We start from the raw sequence: 16,604 nt of genomic DNA on the forward strand, positions 1-16,604 counted from the left end.
TTTGAGGATGGTAAATAAGTGTTTCTAAGGGAAACTCTTCAGCATTTAAAGCATGTCACTGTCTTGTTTTTGTTAAATGGAAGGAAAGGGCCAATGAAACGAGTTCTTGGACGTAAACCACGACTGTAAGAGACTAACGAAGGGGCGGCGGATGGCTATGGAACCGCCCAGCATGTGTGAACACTGGGCCATCTCCAGCACCTCAAAAACTGAGGATAATGGCACGTACCCATAACCCCAGCACAGGGGAGATGGAGACAAAAAGATCCACAATTCAAGGTCATCCCTGGCAACAAACCCAGTTTAAGGTCAGCCTAGGCTATGTGAGATTCTGTCTCAACAAATAAGAATGGACTGGCAAGATGGCTCAGCAGGTAAAAGCCCTTGCCATGCAAGCCTGAAGATCTAAGTCCAGGGCTAGCTGTGGTAGCACGTTCCTGTAATCCCAGCACTCCTACAGAGAGATGTACATCAGCTAGATACTCTTGGGCCAGTTATCCTGTAGTCAGCACCAACAGAAACAAAAGTGACTCCCCTAAAATTCCTGACTTCCACACATGCCCTGTGGCACTTTTGAAAACACACACACACACACTACATGGGCACACATATACGTCCACACTAATAAATACAATAACACAGCAGAAGCGCCACACTGTGCCTCTCATAACCACCTATAACTCTAGCTCCAGCGATCTGACACCCACTTCTAGACATCGTGGCGCGCGCGCGCGCACACACACACACACACACACACACACGGGCACACAGACACACAGGCACACAGACACACAGTTAAAACTGAAAATAAATTCTTAAAAAATTAATATAAAAAACTAAAAGGGGGAAAGGACATATACAACAGGACATTGTTGGCTCTAAAGTACAATCAAAATAGAATATAAATTTGTTGTAAGTGACACACACCGAGCTTCACAGGACACAAAAATCAGTCCCTCTGTCATTTAAGTATCTAACATGATCTGACCATCAATTGCTCAGTAGCCACTCTCCCTGGAACTCAGTGACTGAATACAGTTACGTGGCTTTTGCAAGTCTGGACACAACAGCAGGGAGGTTCTCCTAACCCAGGCCACACTGAACTGACCAAAGTAATACTCGGGTAATCGTGAGTAATGGAAGGGTCCCTAGAAGGCTGGCTGATCTGGGAGGAGTGAGGAGACATAGCCGGGGTCACCCCACTGGGCTAGCCTGGGCATGTTTCTCACAGTTGCACTATAGCTCTGAGACAGCAAACTGAGTTACAGACAAAGCAACCAGAAACACACAGGTGCTGTTCAAAAGTTGCTTACACATGGGGTTCAACAGCATCCTGCTGACCACAGCAAGCCACGCAGCAGCTACCCTGCAAAGAATGGAAGATACAAGGAGGCCATTAACTTGGAGCCATCATTAGTACCATCCAATTACTTCAGGCAATATTTATTGTCTGCCATCTCTTTGGCAGAGGAGGAGTGATTCTACTTGATGCAGGTTTTCCCGTGGCACGTTCTCATTTTCTTTTTGCACAACCACTTGTAAGGAAGAAACACAATGTGATTAAGAACGCAGGCTTAGAAGGGTGGTGGTGGCGCACGAGGCAGAGGTAGAGGCAGGTGGATCTCTGTGAGTTTGAGGCCAGCCTGGTCTGCAAAGGGAGTGCCAGGACATTCAGGACTGGTAGACAAAGAAAACTTGTCTCAAAACAACAACAACAAAACAAAACAAAACAAAACAAAAAAGAGCACAGGCTTGTAAGCCCTCTGGCACTTGTGACTAGTGACCTCACGCACACTTCTTCAGAACCTCTGTTTCTGCACTGTAATGACAGCTCTCAACCATTACATAACGAGGAGCATGTGCAAGTTTTTTCTTGGCTCGTCTCTGGCCTTAGCAGAACTCAAATCTTATTTAGACAGCAATGTGTGTTGGGAAAGAATGGCGTACATCTGTTTCAGAAGGCAGGGAAGGACCGCCTTCCTGAGTGACACGGCAGGCAGAGGTGCTGATGACCTGAGTTTTAGCCCCTAGACCTACATATTAAAAACCCAGACACAGTGACGTGTGTCTAGAATCCCAGCACTCCCAGGTAAGGATGGGAGGCCCCGAGAGAACAATCACTGGGACATTCAAAGGCCATCTAGCCTGGAATCTGCAACAAGGCAAAACCAACGGGAGAGGCCTGGCTCAGCAAAACGGAAGGAGAGAAGAGACTCAAAAGTTGTCCTCTGACCTCCAGATGCATGCCATGGCACACAGCCACACTCACACTCATCACACATACAATTTTATATATATATATATGTATATATATATGTGTGTGTGTGTGTATGTCTGTGCGTATACATATATGTATATATAAGTACAATAAATATCTAGTAATATTTATTGTATTTCCATAGATGTATGTATATGTGTATTTATAATAAATATATACACATACATACATGAACAAGGAAGCAGGTAAGTTTCCTGTGATGGCACAATGGAATCATTCTTTTCCAAAGCGTTTTGAGGACCCTGGTGAGCAGAAAGAACTTTCCCTGAGGATGTTCAGTTTCTCAGCCCTGGACCCCGCACTGTGCTACCTCACAGGGCAAGGTGGACGTGAAAACATTAGGATCACCATGAGGATGGTCATAGATTATACTGTGGGCTGAACCCGGGGTCTGGAAAGCAGAGGCTCACTCCTTGCTCTGTTCAGCAAACAAGCAAAGCAGCAGATAGAAGGGCCCAGTTCTGGAAAGGCACCGGAGGTCAAGGCACTGCCTCAGGATGCAGGCAGCCACTGGGAGCTGCAGTGGTAAGGATGTGGATTCTGTCCTAAGCCTCCGAAAGAAATAGGGACCTGAACCCACAGTGAGACCTTTGTGTTGGGATGAAAAAAGAGTTCAAAACTATACCTTCAAATGATGAGGTTTGCTGTTTTTCCAGGAGCAACAGGAGAGGGGACAGTGACCTTGTAGCAGTTCCATTTAAAGGCCGACAGTAAAGAAACAGAAAGGTCTCTCTCGAATTTACTGCACCGGAAAGACTTTCCAGACTTGGAACATGCTAACCAGGCACGGACCTGACTTCAGTTCCCCAGAACCCACTTCAGAAAAAAGAAAGAAAAACTTTAAGGCATCGTAGTGCACACCTGTACTCCCAGTGCTGAGGAGGAGGGGAGAAGAGCCCTGGGGCTAGCTGGGCAACGGGCTGATTTCCACATTCAAGAGTCCGTCTCAAACGCAGGGTGAAGGGAGAGAGGGGAATGGCTGACTTTGATTTAAGCTTCTATAAGCATGAGCACACAAAAGCGCACACACCCCAAGTATATTCGCATATGCACACAGGCACGCATGTGTGCAAACACATACACACTGGAGCACGCACACACACATAAAAAGGTGGAAACTATTTAAAGGGGAAGTTGAAAAAAGGCAGTTTGAAATAGCAACTCATTCATTTAACTGACAGCCAGTCCATAACTGACTTCAGCCCTTCAACCCTACAATTTTCAGTTTTTTCAGATAATATGTCAATAAGCTGATGACCTCACATGGTGTGTAGACACACACACACACACACACACACACACAGATTCGTAGTGCCAATTGCTGCTTTTCATGAGCCTACTCATTCTCAATAAAAGGTCTATGGATTTCCCAGTTGAGTGCTGGGGAGACAGCTCAGTGGTTAAAGAGGTTCCTTTGCAAGCATGAGAATTCAGGTATGATCCCCAGCATCCAGGTAAAAAGATCTGAATGTGGTGCCATGTGCTTGTGATCCCAGCACTGGGGAAGTGAAGACAGGATTCTGTGGACTCATGTTTTGTATCAGTGAGACTCTTATCTTAAAACTGACAAATAACCACAGGGTGAAGGCTGACCTCTGGCCTCCAGCACACGAACATGTACCACACACACAAACATGCATGCATGTAAGTATGTATACACGCGCGCGCGCGCGCACACACACACACACACACACACACGTTCAGATTGATATGGAACTCCAAACTCTAAAAATGCACCAGAACAAAATAACCCTGAAAATAAGCCACACACTGACGCATGTCCTTCCACACTGATGAAAGAAGCTATCGTGGGCATACAGATCCCAGCCAAGTGCACACACCAGAGCTATCAAATAAACACAAGAGAAGCTGGATGATCAGAAGGGACCCCAGGACACAGCTGGCCCACATGAAGACAGTCAGCTGCTGAGGCCTCGCCTTCAGGAGTTCCACACACTCGCCAGCCACCCTGGCTTCTCTTGTGGCTCCAGTGTGCCGCCCTGTGCCCAGAAACAGAGTTTCTACTGTGAGAATAAGAGCTCCCCATTCCTTTCAGGTTATCTGAACCAAAAAAAATCTAGTAAAATCAAGTATGGTGACAAACACCTGTAATTTCATCCTTTGGCAAGAAGATGCAGGGGGATTGCCACAAGTTCCAGGCCAGCCTGGTTTACATAATGAATTCTGGAGAAACTAAGCCAGGGCTAGAGATGTGGCTTAGTCAGGAGAGCACTTGCTTGGCAAGCACGAAGGTTTGATCCCCAGACTGTATCAGTCAGGCATGGGGCATAAGCCTGCAATCCCAACATTTTAGGTGGAGAAGCAAGGAGAATCAGATGTTCAAGGTCAAAGCCAGGCAACACAGCAAGTTCAAGACCACAATGGGCTACGTGGGACTCTGTCTCCAAAAAAAAAAAAAAAAAAAAAAGAACAAATAAAAAGGCAAGTGTCTTAGTTAGCTTCAGTATCAACTTGACCCAACCTAGAGTCACCTGACAAAGAAGTCTCAATTTGGGATTGCCCTCATCAGATTGGCCCGCAGCCATGTGTGATTCCTGAATGTGAGGGGTTCCACTCCACTGTTCCAGCGCCCTCCCTAGGCAGATAGGCTAGGTTTAGTACTAGACCAAGAGGGCCAGTCAGTAAGCAGGGCTCCCCCCAGCGATGGATTATCTGGAAGTGTCAGCCAAATAAATCCTTTTCGCCAAAGTTGCTCTTGCTCAGAAACGCAAACTAGAACATCTAGGAGACATGTCTGTCCTTGCAGAAGTTCTTGAACATTTGAGTTGCAAAACTAGAGAAGAAGGATGACGGTATTTAGCCAAAAGAAATATGTCTATGATGGAACGTGAATGCTGCCCACTGAACAACGTTGCCGTCAAAGCTGGCAAGGAGCAGGGACTCAAATCACAAACACAGTGAAAAGGGGAGGGTGTGGAGAGACTAGAACGTCAACAAAAGGAGGCAATTCACATAGAAGGTGGCACGGCATTGCTGGCCGAGGTCTTACCAGGCCTCTGACACCTCCTGACACTTGTTACTGACAGAGGGAACAGAGGAAAACCCTCCTTCCTCTCCCTACCCCAGTCAAATGCTGCCCCTCCTAGCTCCAGGCAAGGGAACTCGGGAAATAGCTTGGCTGGGGAAGAATGCTATGGGAACATGAGAATCAAAGTGAAATCTGCAGCGCTTCTGCAAAAGCCACGTGCATGACTGTGAACACCTGTAACTCAGCGGGGGGGAGGGGGGGGCGGCAGAGACAGGAATCCCAAGGGATGAGAAGTCACTGATCACCCAGGCTAATTGGCCAAACGGATGAGTGAGGAGACCCCGTATCAAGGCAACGAGATGTAAAACAATAAAAGAAGACACCTGATGTCCTGTCCCGGCTTCTACCCGAGTGCACACAGACGCATCACACACTCACACACTACAGGGAAACAAGTTTCTTTTGAGAATCAGACCCAGGGCCTCAAGCACGTCAGACAAAGGCTCTGCCAGTAGGCACGTCCAATCTTTTGACTTCAAAACATACTGTTGTTATCTACAAAGTTAGGCAACTCAATTAAAAAACAAAACAAAACCTCACAATGTTTCAAGTAAGTCAATGGTCTGTGTTGGGCCACTTTCCGAGCTAATAAGGGCCATGAGCCAAAAAGAGCACTTTTGCTGTTTTGAGGCAGAGGCTTGCGGCGTAGTCCTAGCTGGTGTCAAACTAGATATGTACAGCAGGGCAGCCTTGAACTTGCAATAATCCTGCCTCTGACTGATGACTGTTGGGATTACAAGCATGGGATTCCACTCACAACTCAGGTAAAGCAACTCTTAGCAGCAACCACAGTGTGGGAATATACTTCATTCCTGAACTCAGGGGCAACAGCCTAGAGAAAGACTCTTTACCAGTCTTCTACGTAGCCACTCCAGCAGGGAGCAACATCCAGCAGGCAGCAACACAGAACTGGCAGTGAAGGAGACAGACAGTGCCAGTTCACAAGGCAGCTACACCCATCAAACCCAGACATTAAGAGGCAAGGGAGGTGGCTCGATTCCTAAAGTGTTTGCCACAAGAGCATGAAGACCTAGATTTGAATCCTTGGCAACTACATAAAACTACATAAGCAATACACATCCCCGTTCTAGGGAGGCAGGGGCTTGCCTGCCGGACCAGTGTTGTTGATCAGTAAGACACCCTAGCTCCCCCCAAAAAAGTTCAGAGCACTGAAGAAGCCATGTCACATGGACTTCCGAGCTCACACTCAAACACCAGCAATGGCTTATTGCCTTGCCTGTCTAGACTTTTGGGACTACGGAATACCAAAAGGAAGGCCTGTTTTCATTCTAGAAGTTTGTGGGCTAGACAAAAGAGCTGTGGGAGTCTGAAGAAATAAAACAATTCCTCTAAACCTTCCCCCAGCACACAGCCTTCCCAGGACCAAGCCAGGGAAGGATAAATTTAACTGTGGAATTGACAAAAAAAGACAAAGAAAACAGCTCAGATGACCAAATGCACAGTAGCAGAAGTCGTCACTCTCCTAACGGAGCACATGGTCCTGATACCAGGGCTCCTGGGACCTCGTCTTGGCAGCGTTCCAAGGACTCCAAGTCTGCATCAGCACGCTTGGACAGTTCGGCCACATTAACTGTGAGAAGGTCATTCAGAGGAAGAGCATCTTCATCGCAAGCATCAGCTCTGGCCACTGCTCACGGTAGATACTGGATAAAAACTAGGACTAGGGAGAGGACTCAGTAGATAGGGTGCCCACTGCACAAGCAGAGTTCCGATCCCCAGTACCCACATAAAAGACCAGGTGCACTGGTACACACCAACAGGTGTACAGCTTACAGGGAAACCAGATCCCTTGAATCATAGGTCAACCAGCCTAGCTCCATCAGTGAGCTCCAGATTTTCAAAAGATAAGGTGGGGAACAAATGAGGAAGATACCTAACTGACATCAACCTTGGCCTCTACAGGAATTCTATAGAGATGTATACACACGCAGGCATGTGTGTGTGCGCGCGCGCGCACACACACACACACACACACACACATACACACGGGGGTGGTATCTATATGGACACAGCACATTAACAGCACGTTAAACAGCATAGGGACATGACCTAAATTAGGCATTTATAAACCTTGTATAGTGCCTGTAATTCCAACACTTGGGATGTAGAGGCAGGAAGATCAGCTCAAGCCAAGCCTGTACCACAAAGTGAGCTTCAGGGCAGCCTGGGCTACATGGTACCCGGGGGGCGGGGGGGGGGCGGGGGAAATCAAAACTATGCAAAATCTCAAAAGATGGGGAGATCGTTATTCACTTGAAAACAAGGATTTAAAATAAAGCCATCTCTTCTGGCTATTGAGAGCGGCTCAACTTCAAAGCAGTCATTACCTTTAAAGGCAGTCTGGTAAAACCTGCACTGACGGCTTCCAAACACTTGCTTCCCACTCAGACCTCTCAACTGTCACCCAGAAGGCTCCTCCACTCTCCCTAGACGCGTGATGTCTTCCCTCGTGTCCAGGGCCTGGAATGTCTACACTGCCCCCACCAACACTACTCGCTGCTTTACACCAGCAATCCCCCTCCCTACACATCTGCTGTCATATGGCAACTCTGCAGGCAATGCGAGCTGCATAGGCTTTCCTCAGACCCGTTATACAAGTATGGACACAGGCTGTCACTCTGGTGACCTGCCATTCACCACCGCCCCCAGGCCAGGACAAGCTGGAAGACATAAAGCCAGACGCAGCAGTCTCAGGAGTGGGCTTACCTGGGAGGATGCTGAATGGTGACACAGGACACCAAAGCCCCAATACAGATCTTCCCAGTGGCTGCCCTTGATGACTTTACTGACATTTCTGGATCACCCCCTATCCCCTATCCCCTCCCAAAATGTGACTCTGAGGTGACACAGGGCCTCAGTCATAAAGTATTTCCCATGCTAGCATGAAGGTCTGCATCTGGTCTCCAGAACGCAGGTTAAAAAGAGCCTATGACACTGTAGTGTGCACCTGTATTCCCAGCACTAGGGAGAAAGAGTAGACCAGCCAGCCTCGCCTAGCCTTCTTAGTGAGTTCCAGGCTAGTAAGAGTTCTACAAAATCAAAAAAAGTGGATGGTCCCTGAAAAATAACACCTGAGGTTATCTACAGACATAACTCCTCTCTCTCTCTCTCTCTCTCTCTCTCTCTCTCTCTCTCTCTCTCTCTCCCTCACACACACACACAAACACACAGACGCACAATAGCAGAATGACATCGGGAAAGACTAGTGAGTCGTCACTCTTTTGGGACAAGCCCCTGAGCTGTTGACTACTGGCATTTCCATGCTGGTGAAGCCAGCTGAGCACAAGGCTGGGGGGTTCTTTTGAAACTGTGTGTAAGTTACATGGGAAGGGAATCTGCATTGCTCTCAACTCTTGGGGTCCCTTCCAGCTCCCAGCTTCTCCCTGGGAACGCTGCGGATGCTCATCCATATGCACATGGTCTTTATAAAAATGTACACAGATGTGTGAATAGGTAATGAGCACAGTGTTCACACTTCTACACACAAAGCACTGGGAATGTGCACGAGGCTCAGGAGGTGATCCAAAGGCTCAGAGAGCTTTGCTGCGACAGACAGCCACTGGAGTTCACAGGGACAGCTACACTCAAAGAAGGGACCATTGCCATCTCAGGTTACCTTAAATCCAACTGGTAGGAGAACTGGAGAGATGGCTACGTGAAGAAAGCACTCACTTGCAAGCATGAGGACCTGAGTCTGACCACCAGAGCATATGTTTTTTTTAAAAGGCCAGGCAGGTATAGGTAGATGGTTCAGTGGTTAAAGTACCGGCTGCACAAGCATGAGGACTTGAGTTCAATCCCCATCACCCACATAAACCTACAACCCTAGCACTCCTGTGGGAAGTTGAGAGACAGACAGGAAACCTGGAGCTCAGCTAGGTCTCTGCTGGCATAGCAGCATAAAAAAACCCAGAGCCTGCTCAGACAAGGATGAAGGCAAGAACTGATCCTTGAGGTTCTCTCTCTCTCTCTCTCTCTCTCTCTTGAGGTTCTCTCTCTCTCTCTCTCTCTCTCTCTCTCTCTCACACACACACACACACACACACACAATTTTAAATTAAAAATAAAAAGCAAGGCGGTGACACAGGCTTATAATCTCAGTGCTGTTGTCCTATGTCCTCCACAAGCAAGGACACACACACACACACACAGGCCATTTGGATAGGAATAGGGGTTCCAAGCCCCTGTCGACTCCTTATCCTACTGACCCCAGTCCCCAATGTCCCAAACTAGGAAGGTAGACTGGAAGGAAGTACAAGAAAGAAATTACTCAAATCTTTTCCGTTTGCCCAGACATTCAACTGGGCCACAGACAGTTGCTGAAGACAGAGACTTCCTCTTTTTCTCTGTCCCTAAAAAGGATACCTAGGTCAATCTCTCTCCACTTTTCCCTCCTCTCCATTTCCAGGGCTCTACATCAAGTAAGTGGATCACACAGACATTAAAGTTGATAACAGAAGAAAAACTAAGATTTTCTCTAAAAGGAGGAGCTTTGTTCTCATCCTAACAGAATCACACTTAGGCCTGCCCATCTCAGCTCTAAGCAAAAGCCACAAAATGATTTAGAGGAACTAAGGGAGGGTGGGAAAATTCATGAAGACAGATATTAGGTGGTCTGACTTTTTTGGCTGAGACAAGTGAGCTCTTGTTCTAGCGACAAAGGGTCTCCCACAAGTCGAGGGTGAGAGATCCCTCCAGTCTTGACAACACACTTGGGATAGGTCAGCTAGTGAACGTGTTTCCACTTAGATCTTAATAGATTCTGATTCGATGTAACCTTAGATCTAGTGTGACTTTACTATTCCACTGAAAAAACAACACAAACCTCAGCTTGCTGCTTTCCAACTCCACGGCCCCAGAGGAACCCAGGAACATATAGAAACACCAAATCGAGGCCTGGCAATTAGCGCCAGGAGTTACTGAGCTGTTAGACCTAGACCAAGGCAACCTCAGCAAATCAGGAAACATCCTCTGGTACACACACACACACACACACACACACACACACGTAAGCAGCTCAAGGGTGCTCCAAAAGCCACTGAACAAAAAAAATGCAAGCGCCATCCTTCCCTCTTCCTTGCGGTGGCTTTGTGTGTGACATCGACTGTGAGCGCGCGAATGTTGCCGGGCTCACACACCCCCTTCCACCCAACCTGCTCCCGGCGCAGAGTCAATGCGCGCGACTGAGCAGCCTGTGTGTCCTGAGAGCGGGTCCACCTGGCAGACCAACGAGTCGCCAGGCCTCTGGTCCTCCACTCGCGCGAGCAGCAAGGGTATGACATCCACGCCCCCGTCTCCAGAGGCCAGAGTGGCTCTGGAAAGCAGAACCCTGATGCCCGTCACAGGCTAGGCAGAGGCCTGGGGACGAGAAAGGGTGGACAAGAGGGCACAGAGATTCCCCACTCGCGTACCCCATGCCTCCAATTTAGCGAGCTGCGGCCCCAAAGGGGACAGAGGCGGCTGGCCTGGCGACTCGGCAGGAAGTTCCCAGGACCGCACTGAGCATGCTCTAGGGGAGTGTGTACGCGGGTGTCGGCCCTTGCATCCCGCAGCCTCTGCCATCCCCCGGCCGTGGGTGCACGCTGACTGGATCGCGGTCAGGCTGGCGCTCCCCAAAGCGATATATCTGGGTTCCGAAAGGGGTATCCTTGATCTCCCAGCCTGGAGCTTCGGATATTCTTATTCCTTTTCCCCAGGGGCCTGGGGCCCCACTCCTTCATTCTTCTTCCCAACTGGGTCAAGGCATATCCCACTCTGAGCTCCCGGATTCCCAGGACCCTAGTCCGGCCCACGCTGGCATCCTAATTCTATGTGGTTTCATCGCGGTCCCAGTGTCCAAAACGCCAATCTCAGCTTCTCGCCTCCAACCCACACCACCCGAGTGCCCTCTGGACAGTTCCTTGAGAAGCCTAAAAGCCTTAGAGCCTGGAGAGGGTCTTCAGGGTCCCATGAGAGAGGAAACCCCGAGCAGGTGGTGGACCCTCCAAGCGCGCCCCTCTGTTGTACTCTGAGGTTTCCACCCCCGTCCCAGATCAGACACGGCCAGAACACCCACGCCGCCCCGGTGTTAGCGCTGGGCCGGATAAGGGCTGCTTCAGCTCCTCTAGCGTCCCCCACGCGTCCCCCGTGATCCCCAGTGCGAGCATCTCCTCGGGGGAGATGGCGAGCTCGGAATCGATCGCCCGACCCTGCAGCAGCTCATACCTGCTAGTAGGGGAGCAGCAGAAGCACCATCAACAGCAGTCGGGGTCACTCTCCAACAGCCGTGCTCTGGGAGGCAGGGGGTCCCAAGCGCAGTCAGGAGCCGGGTCACAGCGCCCCCAGAGCTCGAGGCGCGGCTACCTGGGCTGGCTCGAGCCTGGGGCAGCCGCCGTCGCCGCCACCGCGGGAGCCGCAGGGCGGCCGGGCGAGCGGGCCTCGGCAGGGACGGTCTGCAAACTACCAGCCCTGGCGGGGCCGTGCGCAGCGCGTCCACCGTCCGCCCCTAGACGCAAGCAGGGACGTTCCTCCTGGGTCCAAGCGACCAGAAACGAGTGGAAAGGAAATCTATTCGAGGTCCTACCAACCCGTCTCTGATCGACCTCCCCAACTTCTCTCGGCTTCTGTGCTCGCGCTTTTCTCCTAGGCAAAGGGATTCCGGGGCAGGGACGTTCTGCAAATTCCCCGCCCACCCTGGCAGAGCGCTCAGCCAATTCTGAAAGCCCCAGCTTCTCGGGGACCGTCTGCAAACTCTAGACCCTGTACGAGAGGATTTGAAGCCGCTCTATTCTCATCCCTAGGAGGAACAGGCAGCGTGCTAGACTGAGGGAGCTGGAATCATAAATACTACTCGAAAAAAGGTCGGGGACAAGGTACGATTATGATACAGACGGTGCATCCTCCAGAAAGATGCTCTCTGGGCCTCTTCAGGACAGATGCCTTCCAGGAGTGAAGTCAGTGGGGAGGAGATGGCGGGCTAAACTATTTAGGGGTCCTGGCAACTTTAACAAACACCCTGAGCTCCCTTTTCTACTTTGTAGAATAGATTGGCAGAAGCAGTTGGAATTTCTGTCCCTTCCTTCTCTCTCTTTTTTTTTTTTTTAAAAAATCTATTTAGTGATTTTTTGATTTTGATTGAATTGGGGGGGGGGGGTTTCTCACCTAACCCAAACTGGCCACGAACTTCCTTAAAGCCCAGGATAACCTCGAATTCCGGATCCTCTTGCCTTCATCTCCAGAATGCAGGGAATACAAGCACCAGACCTACGGCCCTTAGTTTTGTGATCCTCGGCAAGCCATTTCTCCAGCTCCTCTCGGCAGTTCTATTGATGAGAGTAATAACGGCTGCTTCATGAGGTTATTGTGAAGGTGGAATGAAATATTTGTAAAGGATTTGGCAATGACTGGTCCACAGTAGGCACACAATCTTCTAATGTGCTTCTTTTCTCTGCTCTGTCTGCATTTTATGAGCAGCCTGGACAGCTTAACTCCGTGCTGCTGTAAATTCAAAAAGAAATAAAACACATCCCCTGCCCTGAGGGCACCACAATGAAACACTGACTAGCATGAAATATTAAATCAGTCTGCCCTCCAGGGAGCTGGCCATGCTTTTACATCATGGAGCATTATAGATCCTGGTTAAGTGTTATCTGGAATGGAAGGAGGATGGACTGGTGGATTATCTAGGGTGTAAATGACAGGAAGCCCTACCCCTGTGAGCAGTCACAATATCCAATTACACTGTAAGGGTTTCTCCTGCAGAATTCCTTCAATCCTGCTTTGCAAACCTCCTGGGGTCTTCATTCTTGGGCTGACTTCACCCTAACTTGCCCTCCCACCCCGCACCCAGCAGAAACATTTGAAACCTGGGGGCTATGGAATTTTGAAATTCTTTAACTAGAAATAATTGAGTTCCTCTTCTGAGTTTTATAAAGTAGCCCTCTGGGACACACAAGCAGTGTGTGTGCTCTTGACTCCAGGGCCTTCATAGAACACACCTGTGGTGTTGCCTCTTCCACAGAGCTCCCAGAGATATACACAAATAAAATCAGCCTTCCTTTTTACATCCACCTGGAGGAAAAGGCTGGCTCAGGTGAGCTTCCAGAGAGCTGTCAAAAACAGTGCAGGCAGTGTCCAAGGATGGCGAGGAAATCTGGGGGGGGGGGGGCAGAGCAATACCCTAAGAAAGGACCTCTCCTGGAAACCCCAGGAACGTTCTGAGGTGCTATTCTTCCCATTCCCTAAGTAGAAAATGTCTCAAGAAAAATGGTGACATCTGGTGGCCAGGACTTTCTGTGCTGGGTACAGACTCGAATCATAATAGATTCTCTTGAAAGCCAAGTTCCCATGAATGGTTCCCAACTGTGCCAACCCAGTTGCCTGAAAGGACATTAATTACTTAAACTTTATATAGGATGTTCTATATAGTTACCTCAGATTCTTTAACCCAAAACAATATGCATATAAAGGAATAAAGTATGATATAAAGAAAATATTAAATTCATGTATACGCATATACATATTCTCTGTCTTATCTATCCTCCTTACTTACCTAAATATATTGCACATTCTTGGGAGACAATATTACTTCAATTGTTCTTCCTATGGAGTAAAGACAATAATTTACTGGAGATGGAGAGAAGCTTCAGTCAGTAGAGTGCTTACTTGCCTGAACATGAAGACCTGAATTCTGTCTCCAGAACCTATATGAAAAGGGCCAGGCTTTGTGGAGCATGCGTGTAATCCTAGCGTTGGGGAGAAAGAAACCTGCGGATCCCTAGAGCTTGCTGGCCATCCCGCTTAGCCAAATTGGAGAGTTCCAGGTAAGAGTGAGTGATCCTGCCTCAAGAAACAAGGTCATCTGTGAAAGGACACCTAAGGTTGACCTCTGATCTCCACGGGAACATGAGCACACGGACTGTAATACACTGTGTGAATAATTACAAGAGGAATGTTCCTTACAGAGCGGAAGGTGAAAACTAGAAAGGGGCTAGTCCATCTCTCCTTCACATCTGTGTGTCCTGGGAGAGCATTTACTACAAAGTTAGTACGAAATTTGGGGCTTCTGTGGGGAAAGCCTTCCGGCTGAGGGTCAAGTCCATGCTCTCTGGTGAGAGGAGTGATCTTCCTACCTTTTCCATCACTCATGAAAAATGGATGTGTTGCATGAATTTAATCAAAACTCTACCCCCTCCTTACAGGACACCAGCGACAAAACCCAAGTACAATCCTACCGAAGTCTAGCATGGGGAATACATGAGTTTATTGGGTTTATACAGAGTATGGGGCAAGAGGTTTCTTAGAGGAGATACTTCAGTCAGTAGAGCGCTCGCTTGTATGAACGAGGGGACCTGAATTTCATCCCCAGAACCTATATGAAAAGGTGATCTCGAACCAGCCACAGCCCAGCAAAGATGGTGACTTCCTCATAGCTATACAGTCTGTATATAACACTTCAGTTAATCCTCTATGATTTATATACCCTAGTGTCCCCAAAACCACAGGACCCCATGCAACTGGGGCAGACTACAGGTGTTCTAGTTTCTTTCTATCACTATGACTAATGCCGTGACCAAAAGCCAGTTGGGAGAAAAGAGTTCATTTGACTTACACCTCCAGCTCAAAATTCATTACTGGGAGGATTCAGGCTAGGAACTCAAGACAGGAGCCATGTGGGAGCATTGCCTAGTTCTCTGACTTCATCACAGACCCGTGTTATCCAGGGTTGGCGCAGCCCACGGAGGTCTTGGCCCTTCCACGTCGTTTATTAATCGACAATCTCTCAAAACCATGGCAACAAGCCAATTCAGGCTGGGCAGTTCCTCAGTTGAAGTTCCCTATTCCTAGGATGCATCAAGTTGACAGTCAAAACCAGCTAGCACACTGCATACACATACACGGATACATCCTGTGTGGAGATTCGGGAGGGAGTGACAGGAAGCTCTAGTGACACTCCTCACCTCCTCTTTCTGTGCCGGATCCTCAACAGTCAACAGGCCTCCTGGTCTCAGGGGTCCCTTGCTAGGAGTCACAGCTGCCCTGGCGAGGTCAGTGGCTGAGAACAGCCAGGATGACAGGAGGATGGAGAAGGACAGCAAGCTGTCAGGTGGAAAGGATGATGGATGTCTTGGATTTTTGTCATCTCATTACCGGTATGGGTTGCTAAGTCATTCTGAATTATATTGCTCCATAGCTGCCCATATATTTGTTCCAGGTGCCACACGGTGGATAATTGCTCAGTTATCAGCGTAAGTAAACATGCTCTGTCACATAGTTATCCATTGTTTCCTCACCTCTCTTTGAGAATTACGTTTATTGTTACAACACTTCAGGGGACAGAGTTTATTGTGTCCCATAAACAGATTTAGAAAAGGTAACTAGCATACCTACCCTTAGCCAAGACTCGAATCTAAAGTCAACTTGTTCCCAAAGCCTGGGATCTTCTGTGCCTTGTTGCCCACATTAGACAACCCGGAAGAGATGAAGAACAGAGCGGGCACTAAAGCGTATGTGGTAGACATAAGCCACATTTCTTGGCCTATTGAAATGTCAAGCAAATAACAATTGTGATCATAACATGTATAAAACTGTGTCCCATGTGTTTTTGTCTTCGATCAGGGCTCTGTTAAGTGCCACCACAGCGATAGGATTTTTGCTTGTGTTTGTTTTGGTGCCACCCCTACCCCCACAGCAACAGGATTTTTGCTTGTGTTTGCTTTGTTGTAGTTTTTTTCTGCCTGGGCTTGAATCACCTTCCTGCATGGAGGGATTATCTACTGTGTTCCTGGAGAAGGCAGAACCTCTGCTGGTTAAGGTGATGGCTGAACTGGACAAGTCAGTGGTACCCAGATCCTACAGCGCTCATGCTTGTGTGTGGCAGGATGCTGAGGTGGTGGTACCCCAACCTTACCAGTGCTCGTGCCGTATGGCTTTGGGCGCTGTTTTGAGATGCCAAACACTGAGGCAATGCCTGTCTTTCTTTTAAAGAAATTTCTTTCCTCCTTAAATCAGTCAGAATAAGTTCTGGTTGTTTCTAATTAAGTAGCTGGATGATAGACATTTGAATCAAGAGCTATAGCTCTTGGGGGGAAAAGTGCATCAGGGAAGGGTCATCTAGTTTGATTACAGCCAGAGCTGAAACACAGTAGAAAGGGTTTTTTTGGGGGGTGGGGGCAGGACTATAGCCGAATGGCACAGCACTTTCTAGCATACATGAAGTCCTGGATACAATCTCCGGAAGCAAAAAGAAAATGGAAACAAAATTAAAGGTTTTGTACG

At 48.5% G+C, this 16,604-nt stretch overlaps 1 protein-coding gene across 2 annotated transcripts in view; it reads right to left on the reverse strand.

Moving 5' to 3' along the window:
* Mgat5 (alpha-1,6-mannosylglycoprotein 6-beta-N-acetylglucosaminyltransferase) overlaps window positions 1–11,955 on the reverse strand; it is a 282,882-nt gene extending 270,927 nt beyond the window's left edge. For both annotated transcript variants that reach the window (XM_057769775.1, XM_057769776.1), the window contains exon 1: window positions 11,553–11,955. The gene's annotated coding sequence lies outside the window, so the exon portion shown is untranslated. The remainder of the gene's footprint in view (window positions 1–11,552) is intronic.
* Between the last annotated feature and the right edge of the window lie 4,649 nt (window positions 11,956–16,604).

The sequence above is a fragment of the Chionomys nivalis genome, chromosome 5, assembly GCF_950005125.1.
Source record: "Chionomys nivalis chromosome 5, mChiNiv1.1, whole genome shotgun sequence".
Lineage (NCBI taxonomy): Eukaryota > Metazoa > Chordata > Mammalia > Rodentia > Cricetidae > Chionomys > Chionomys nivalis.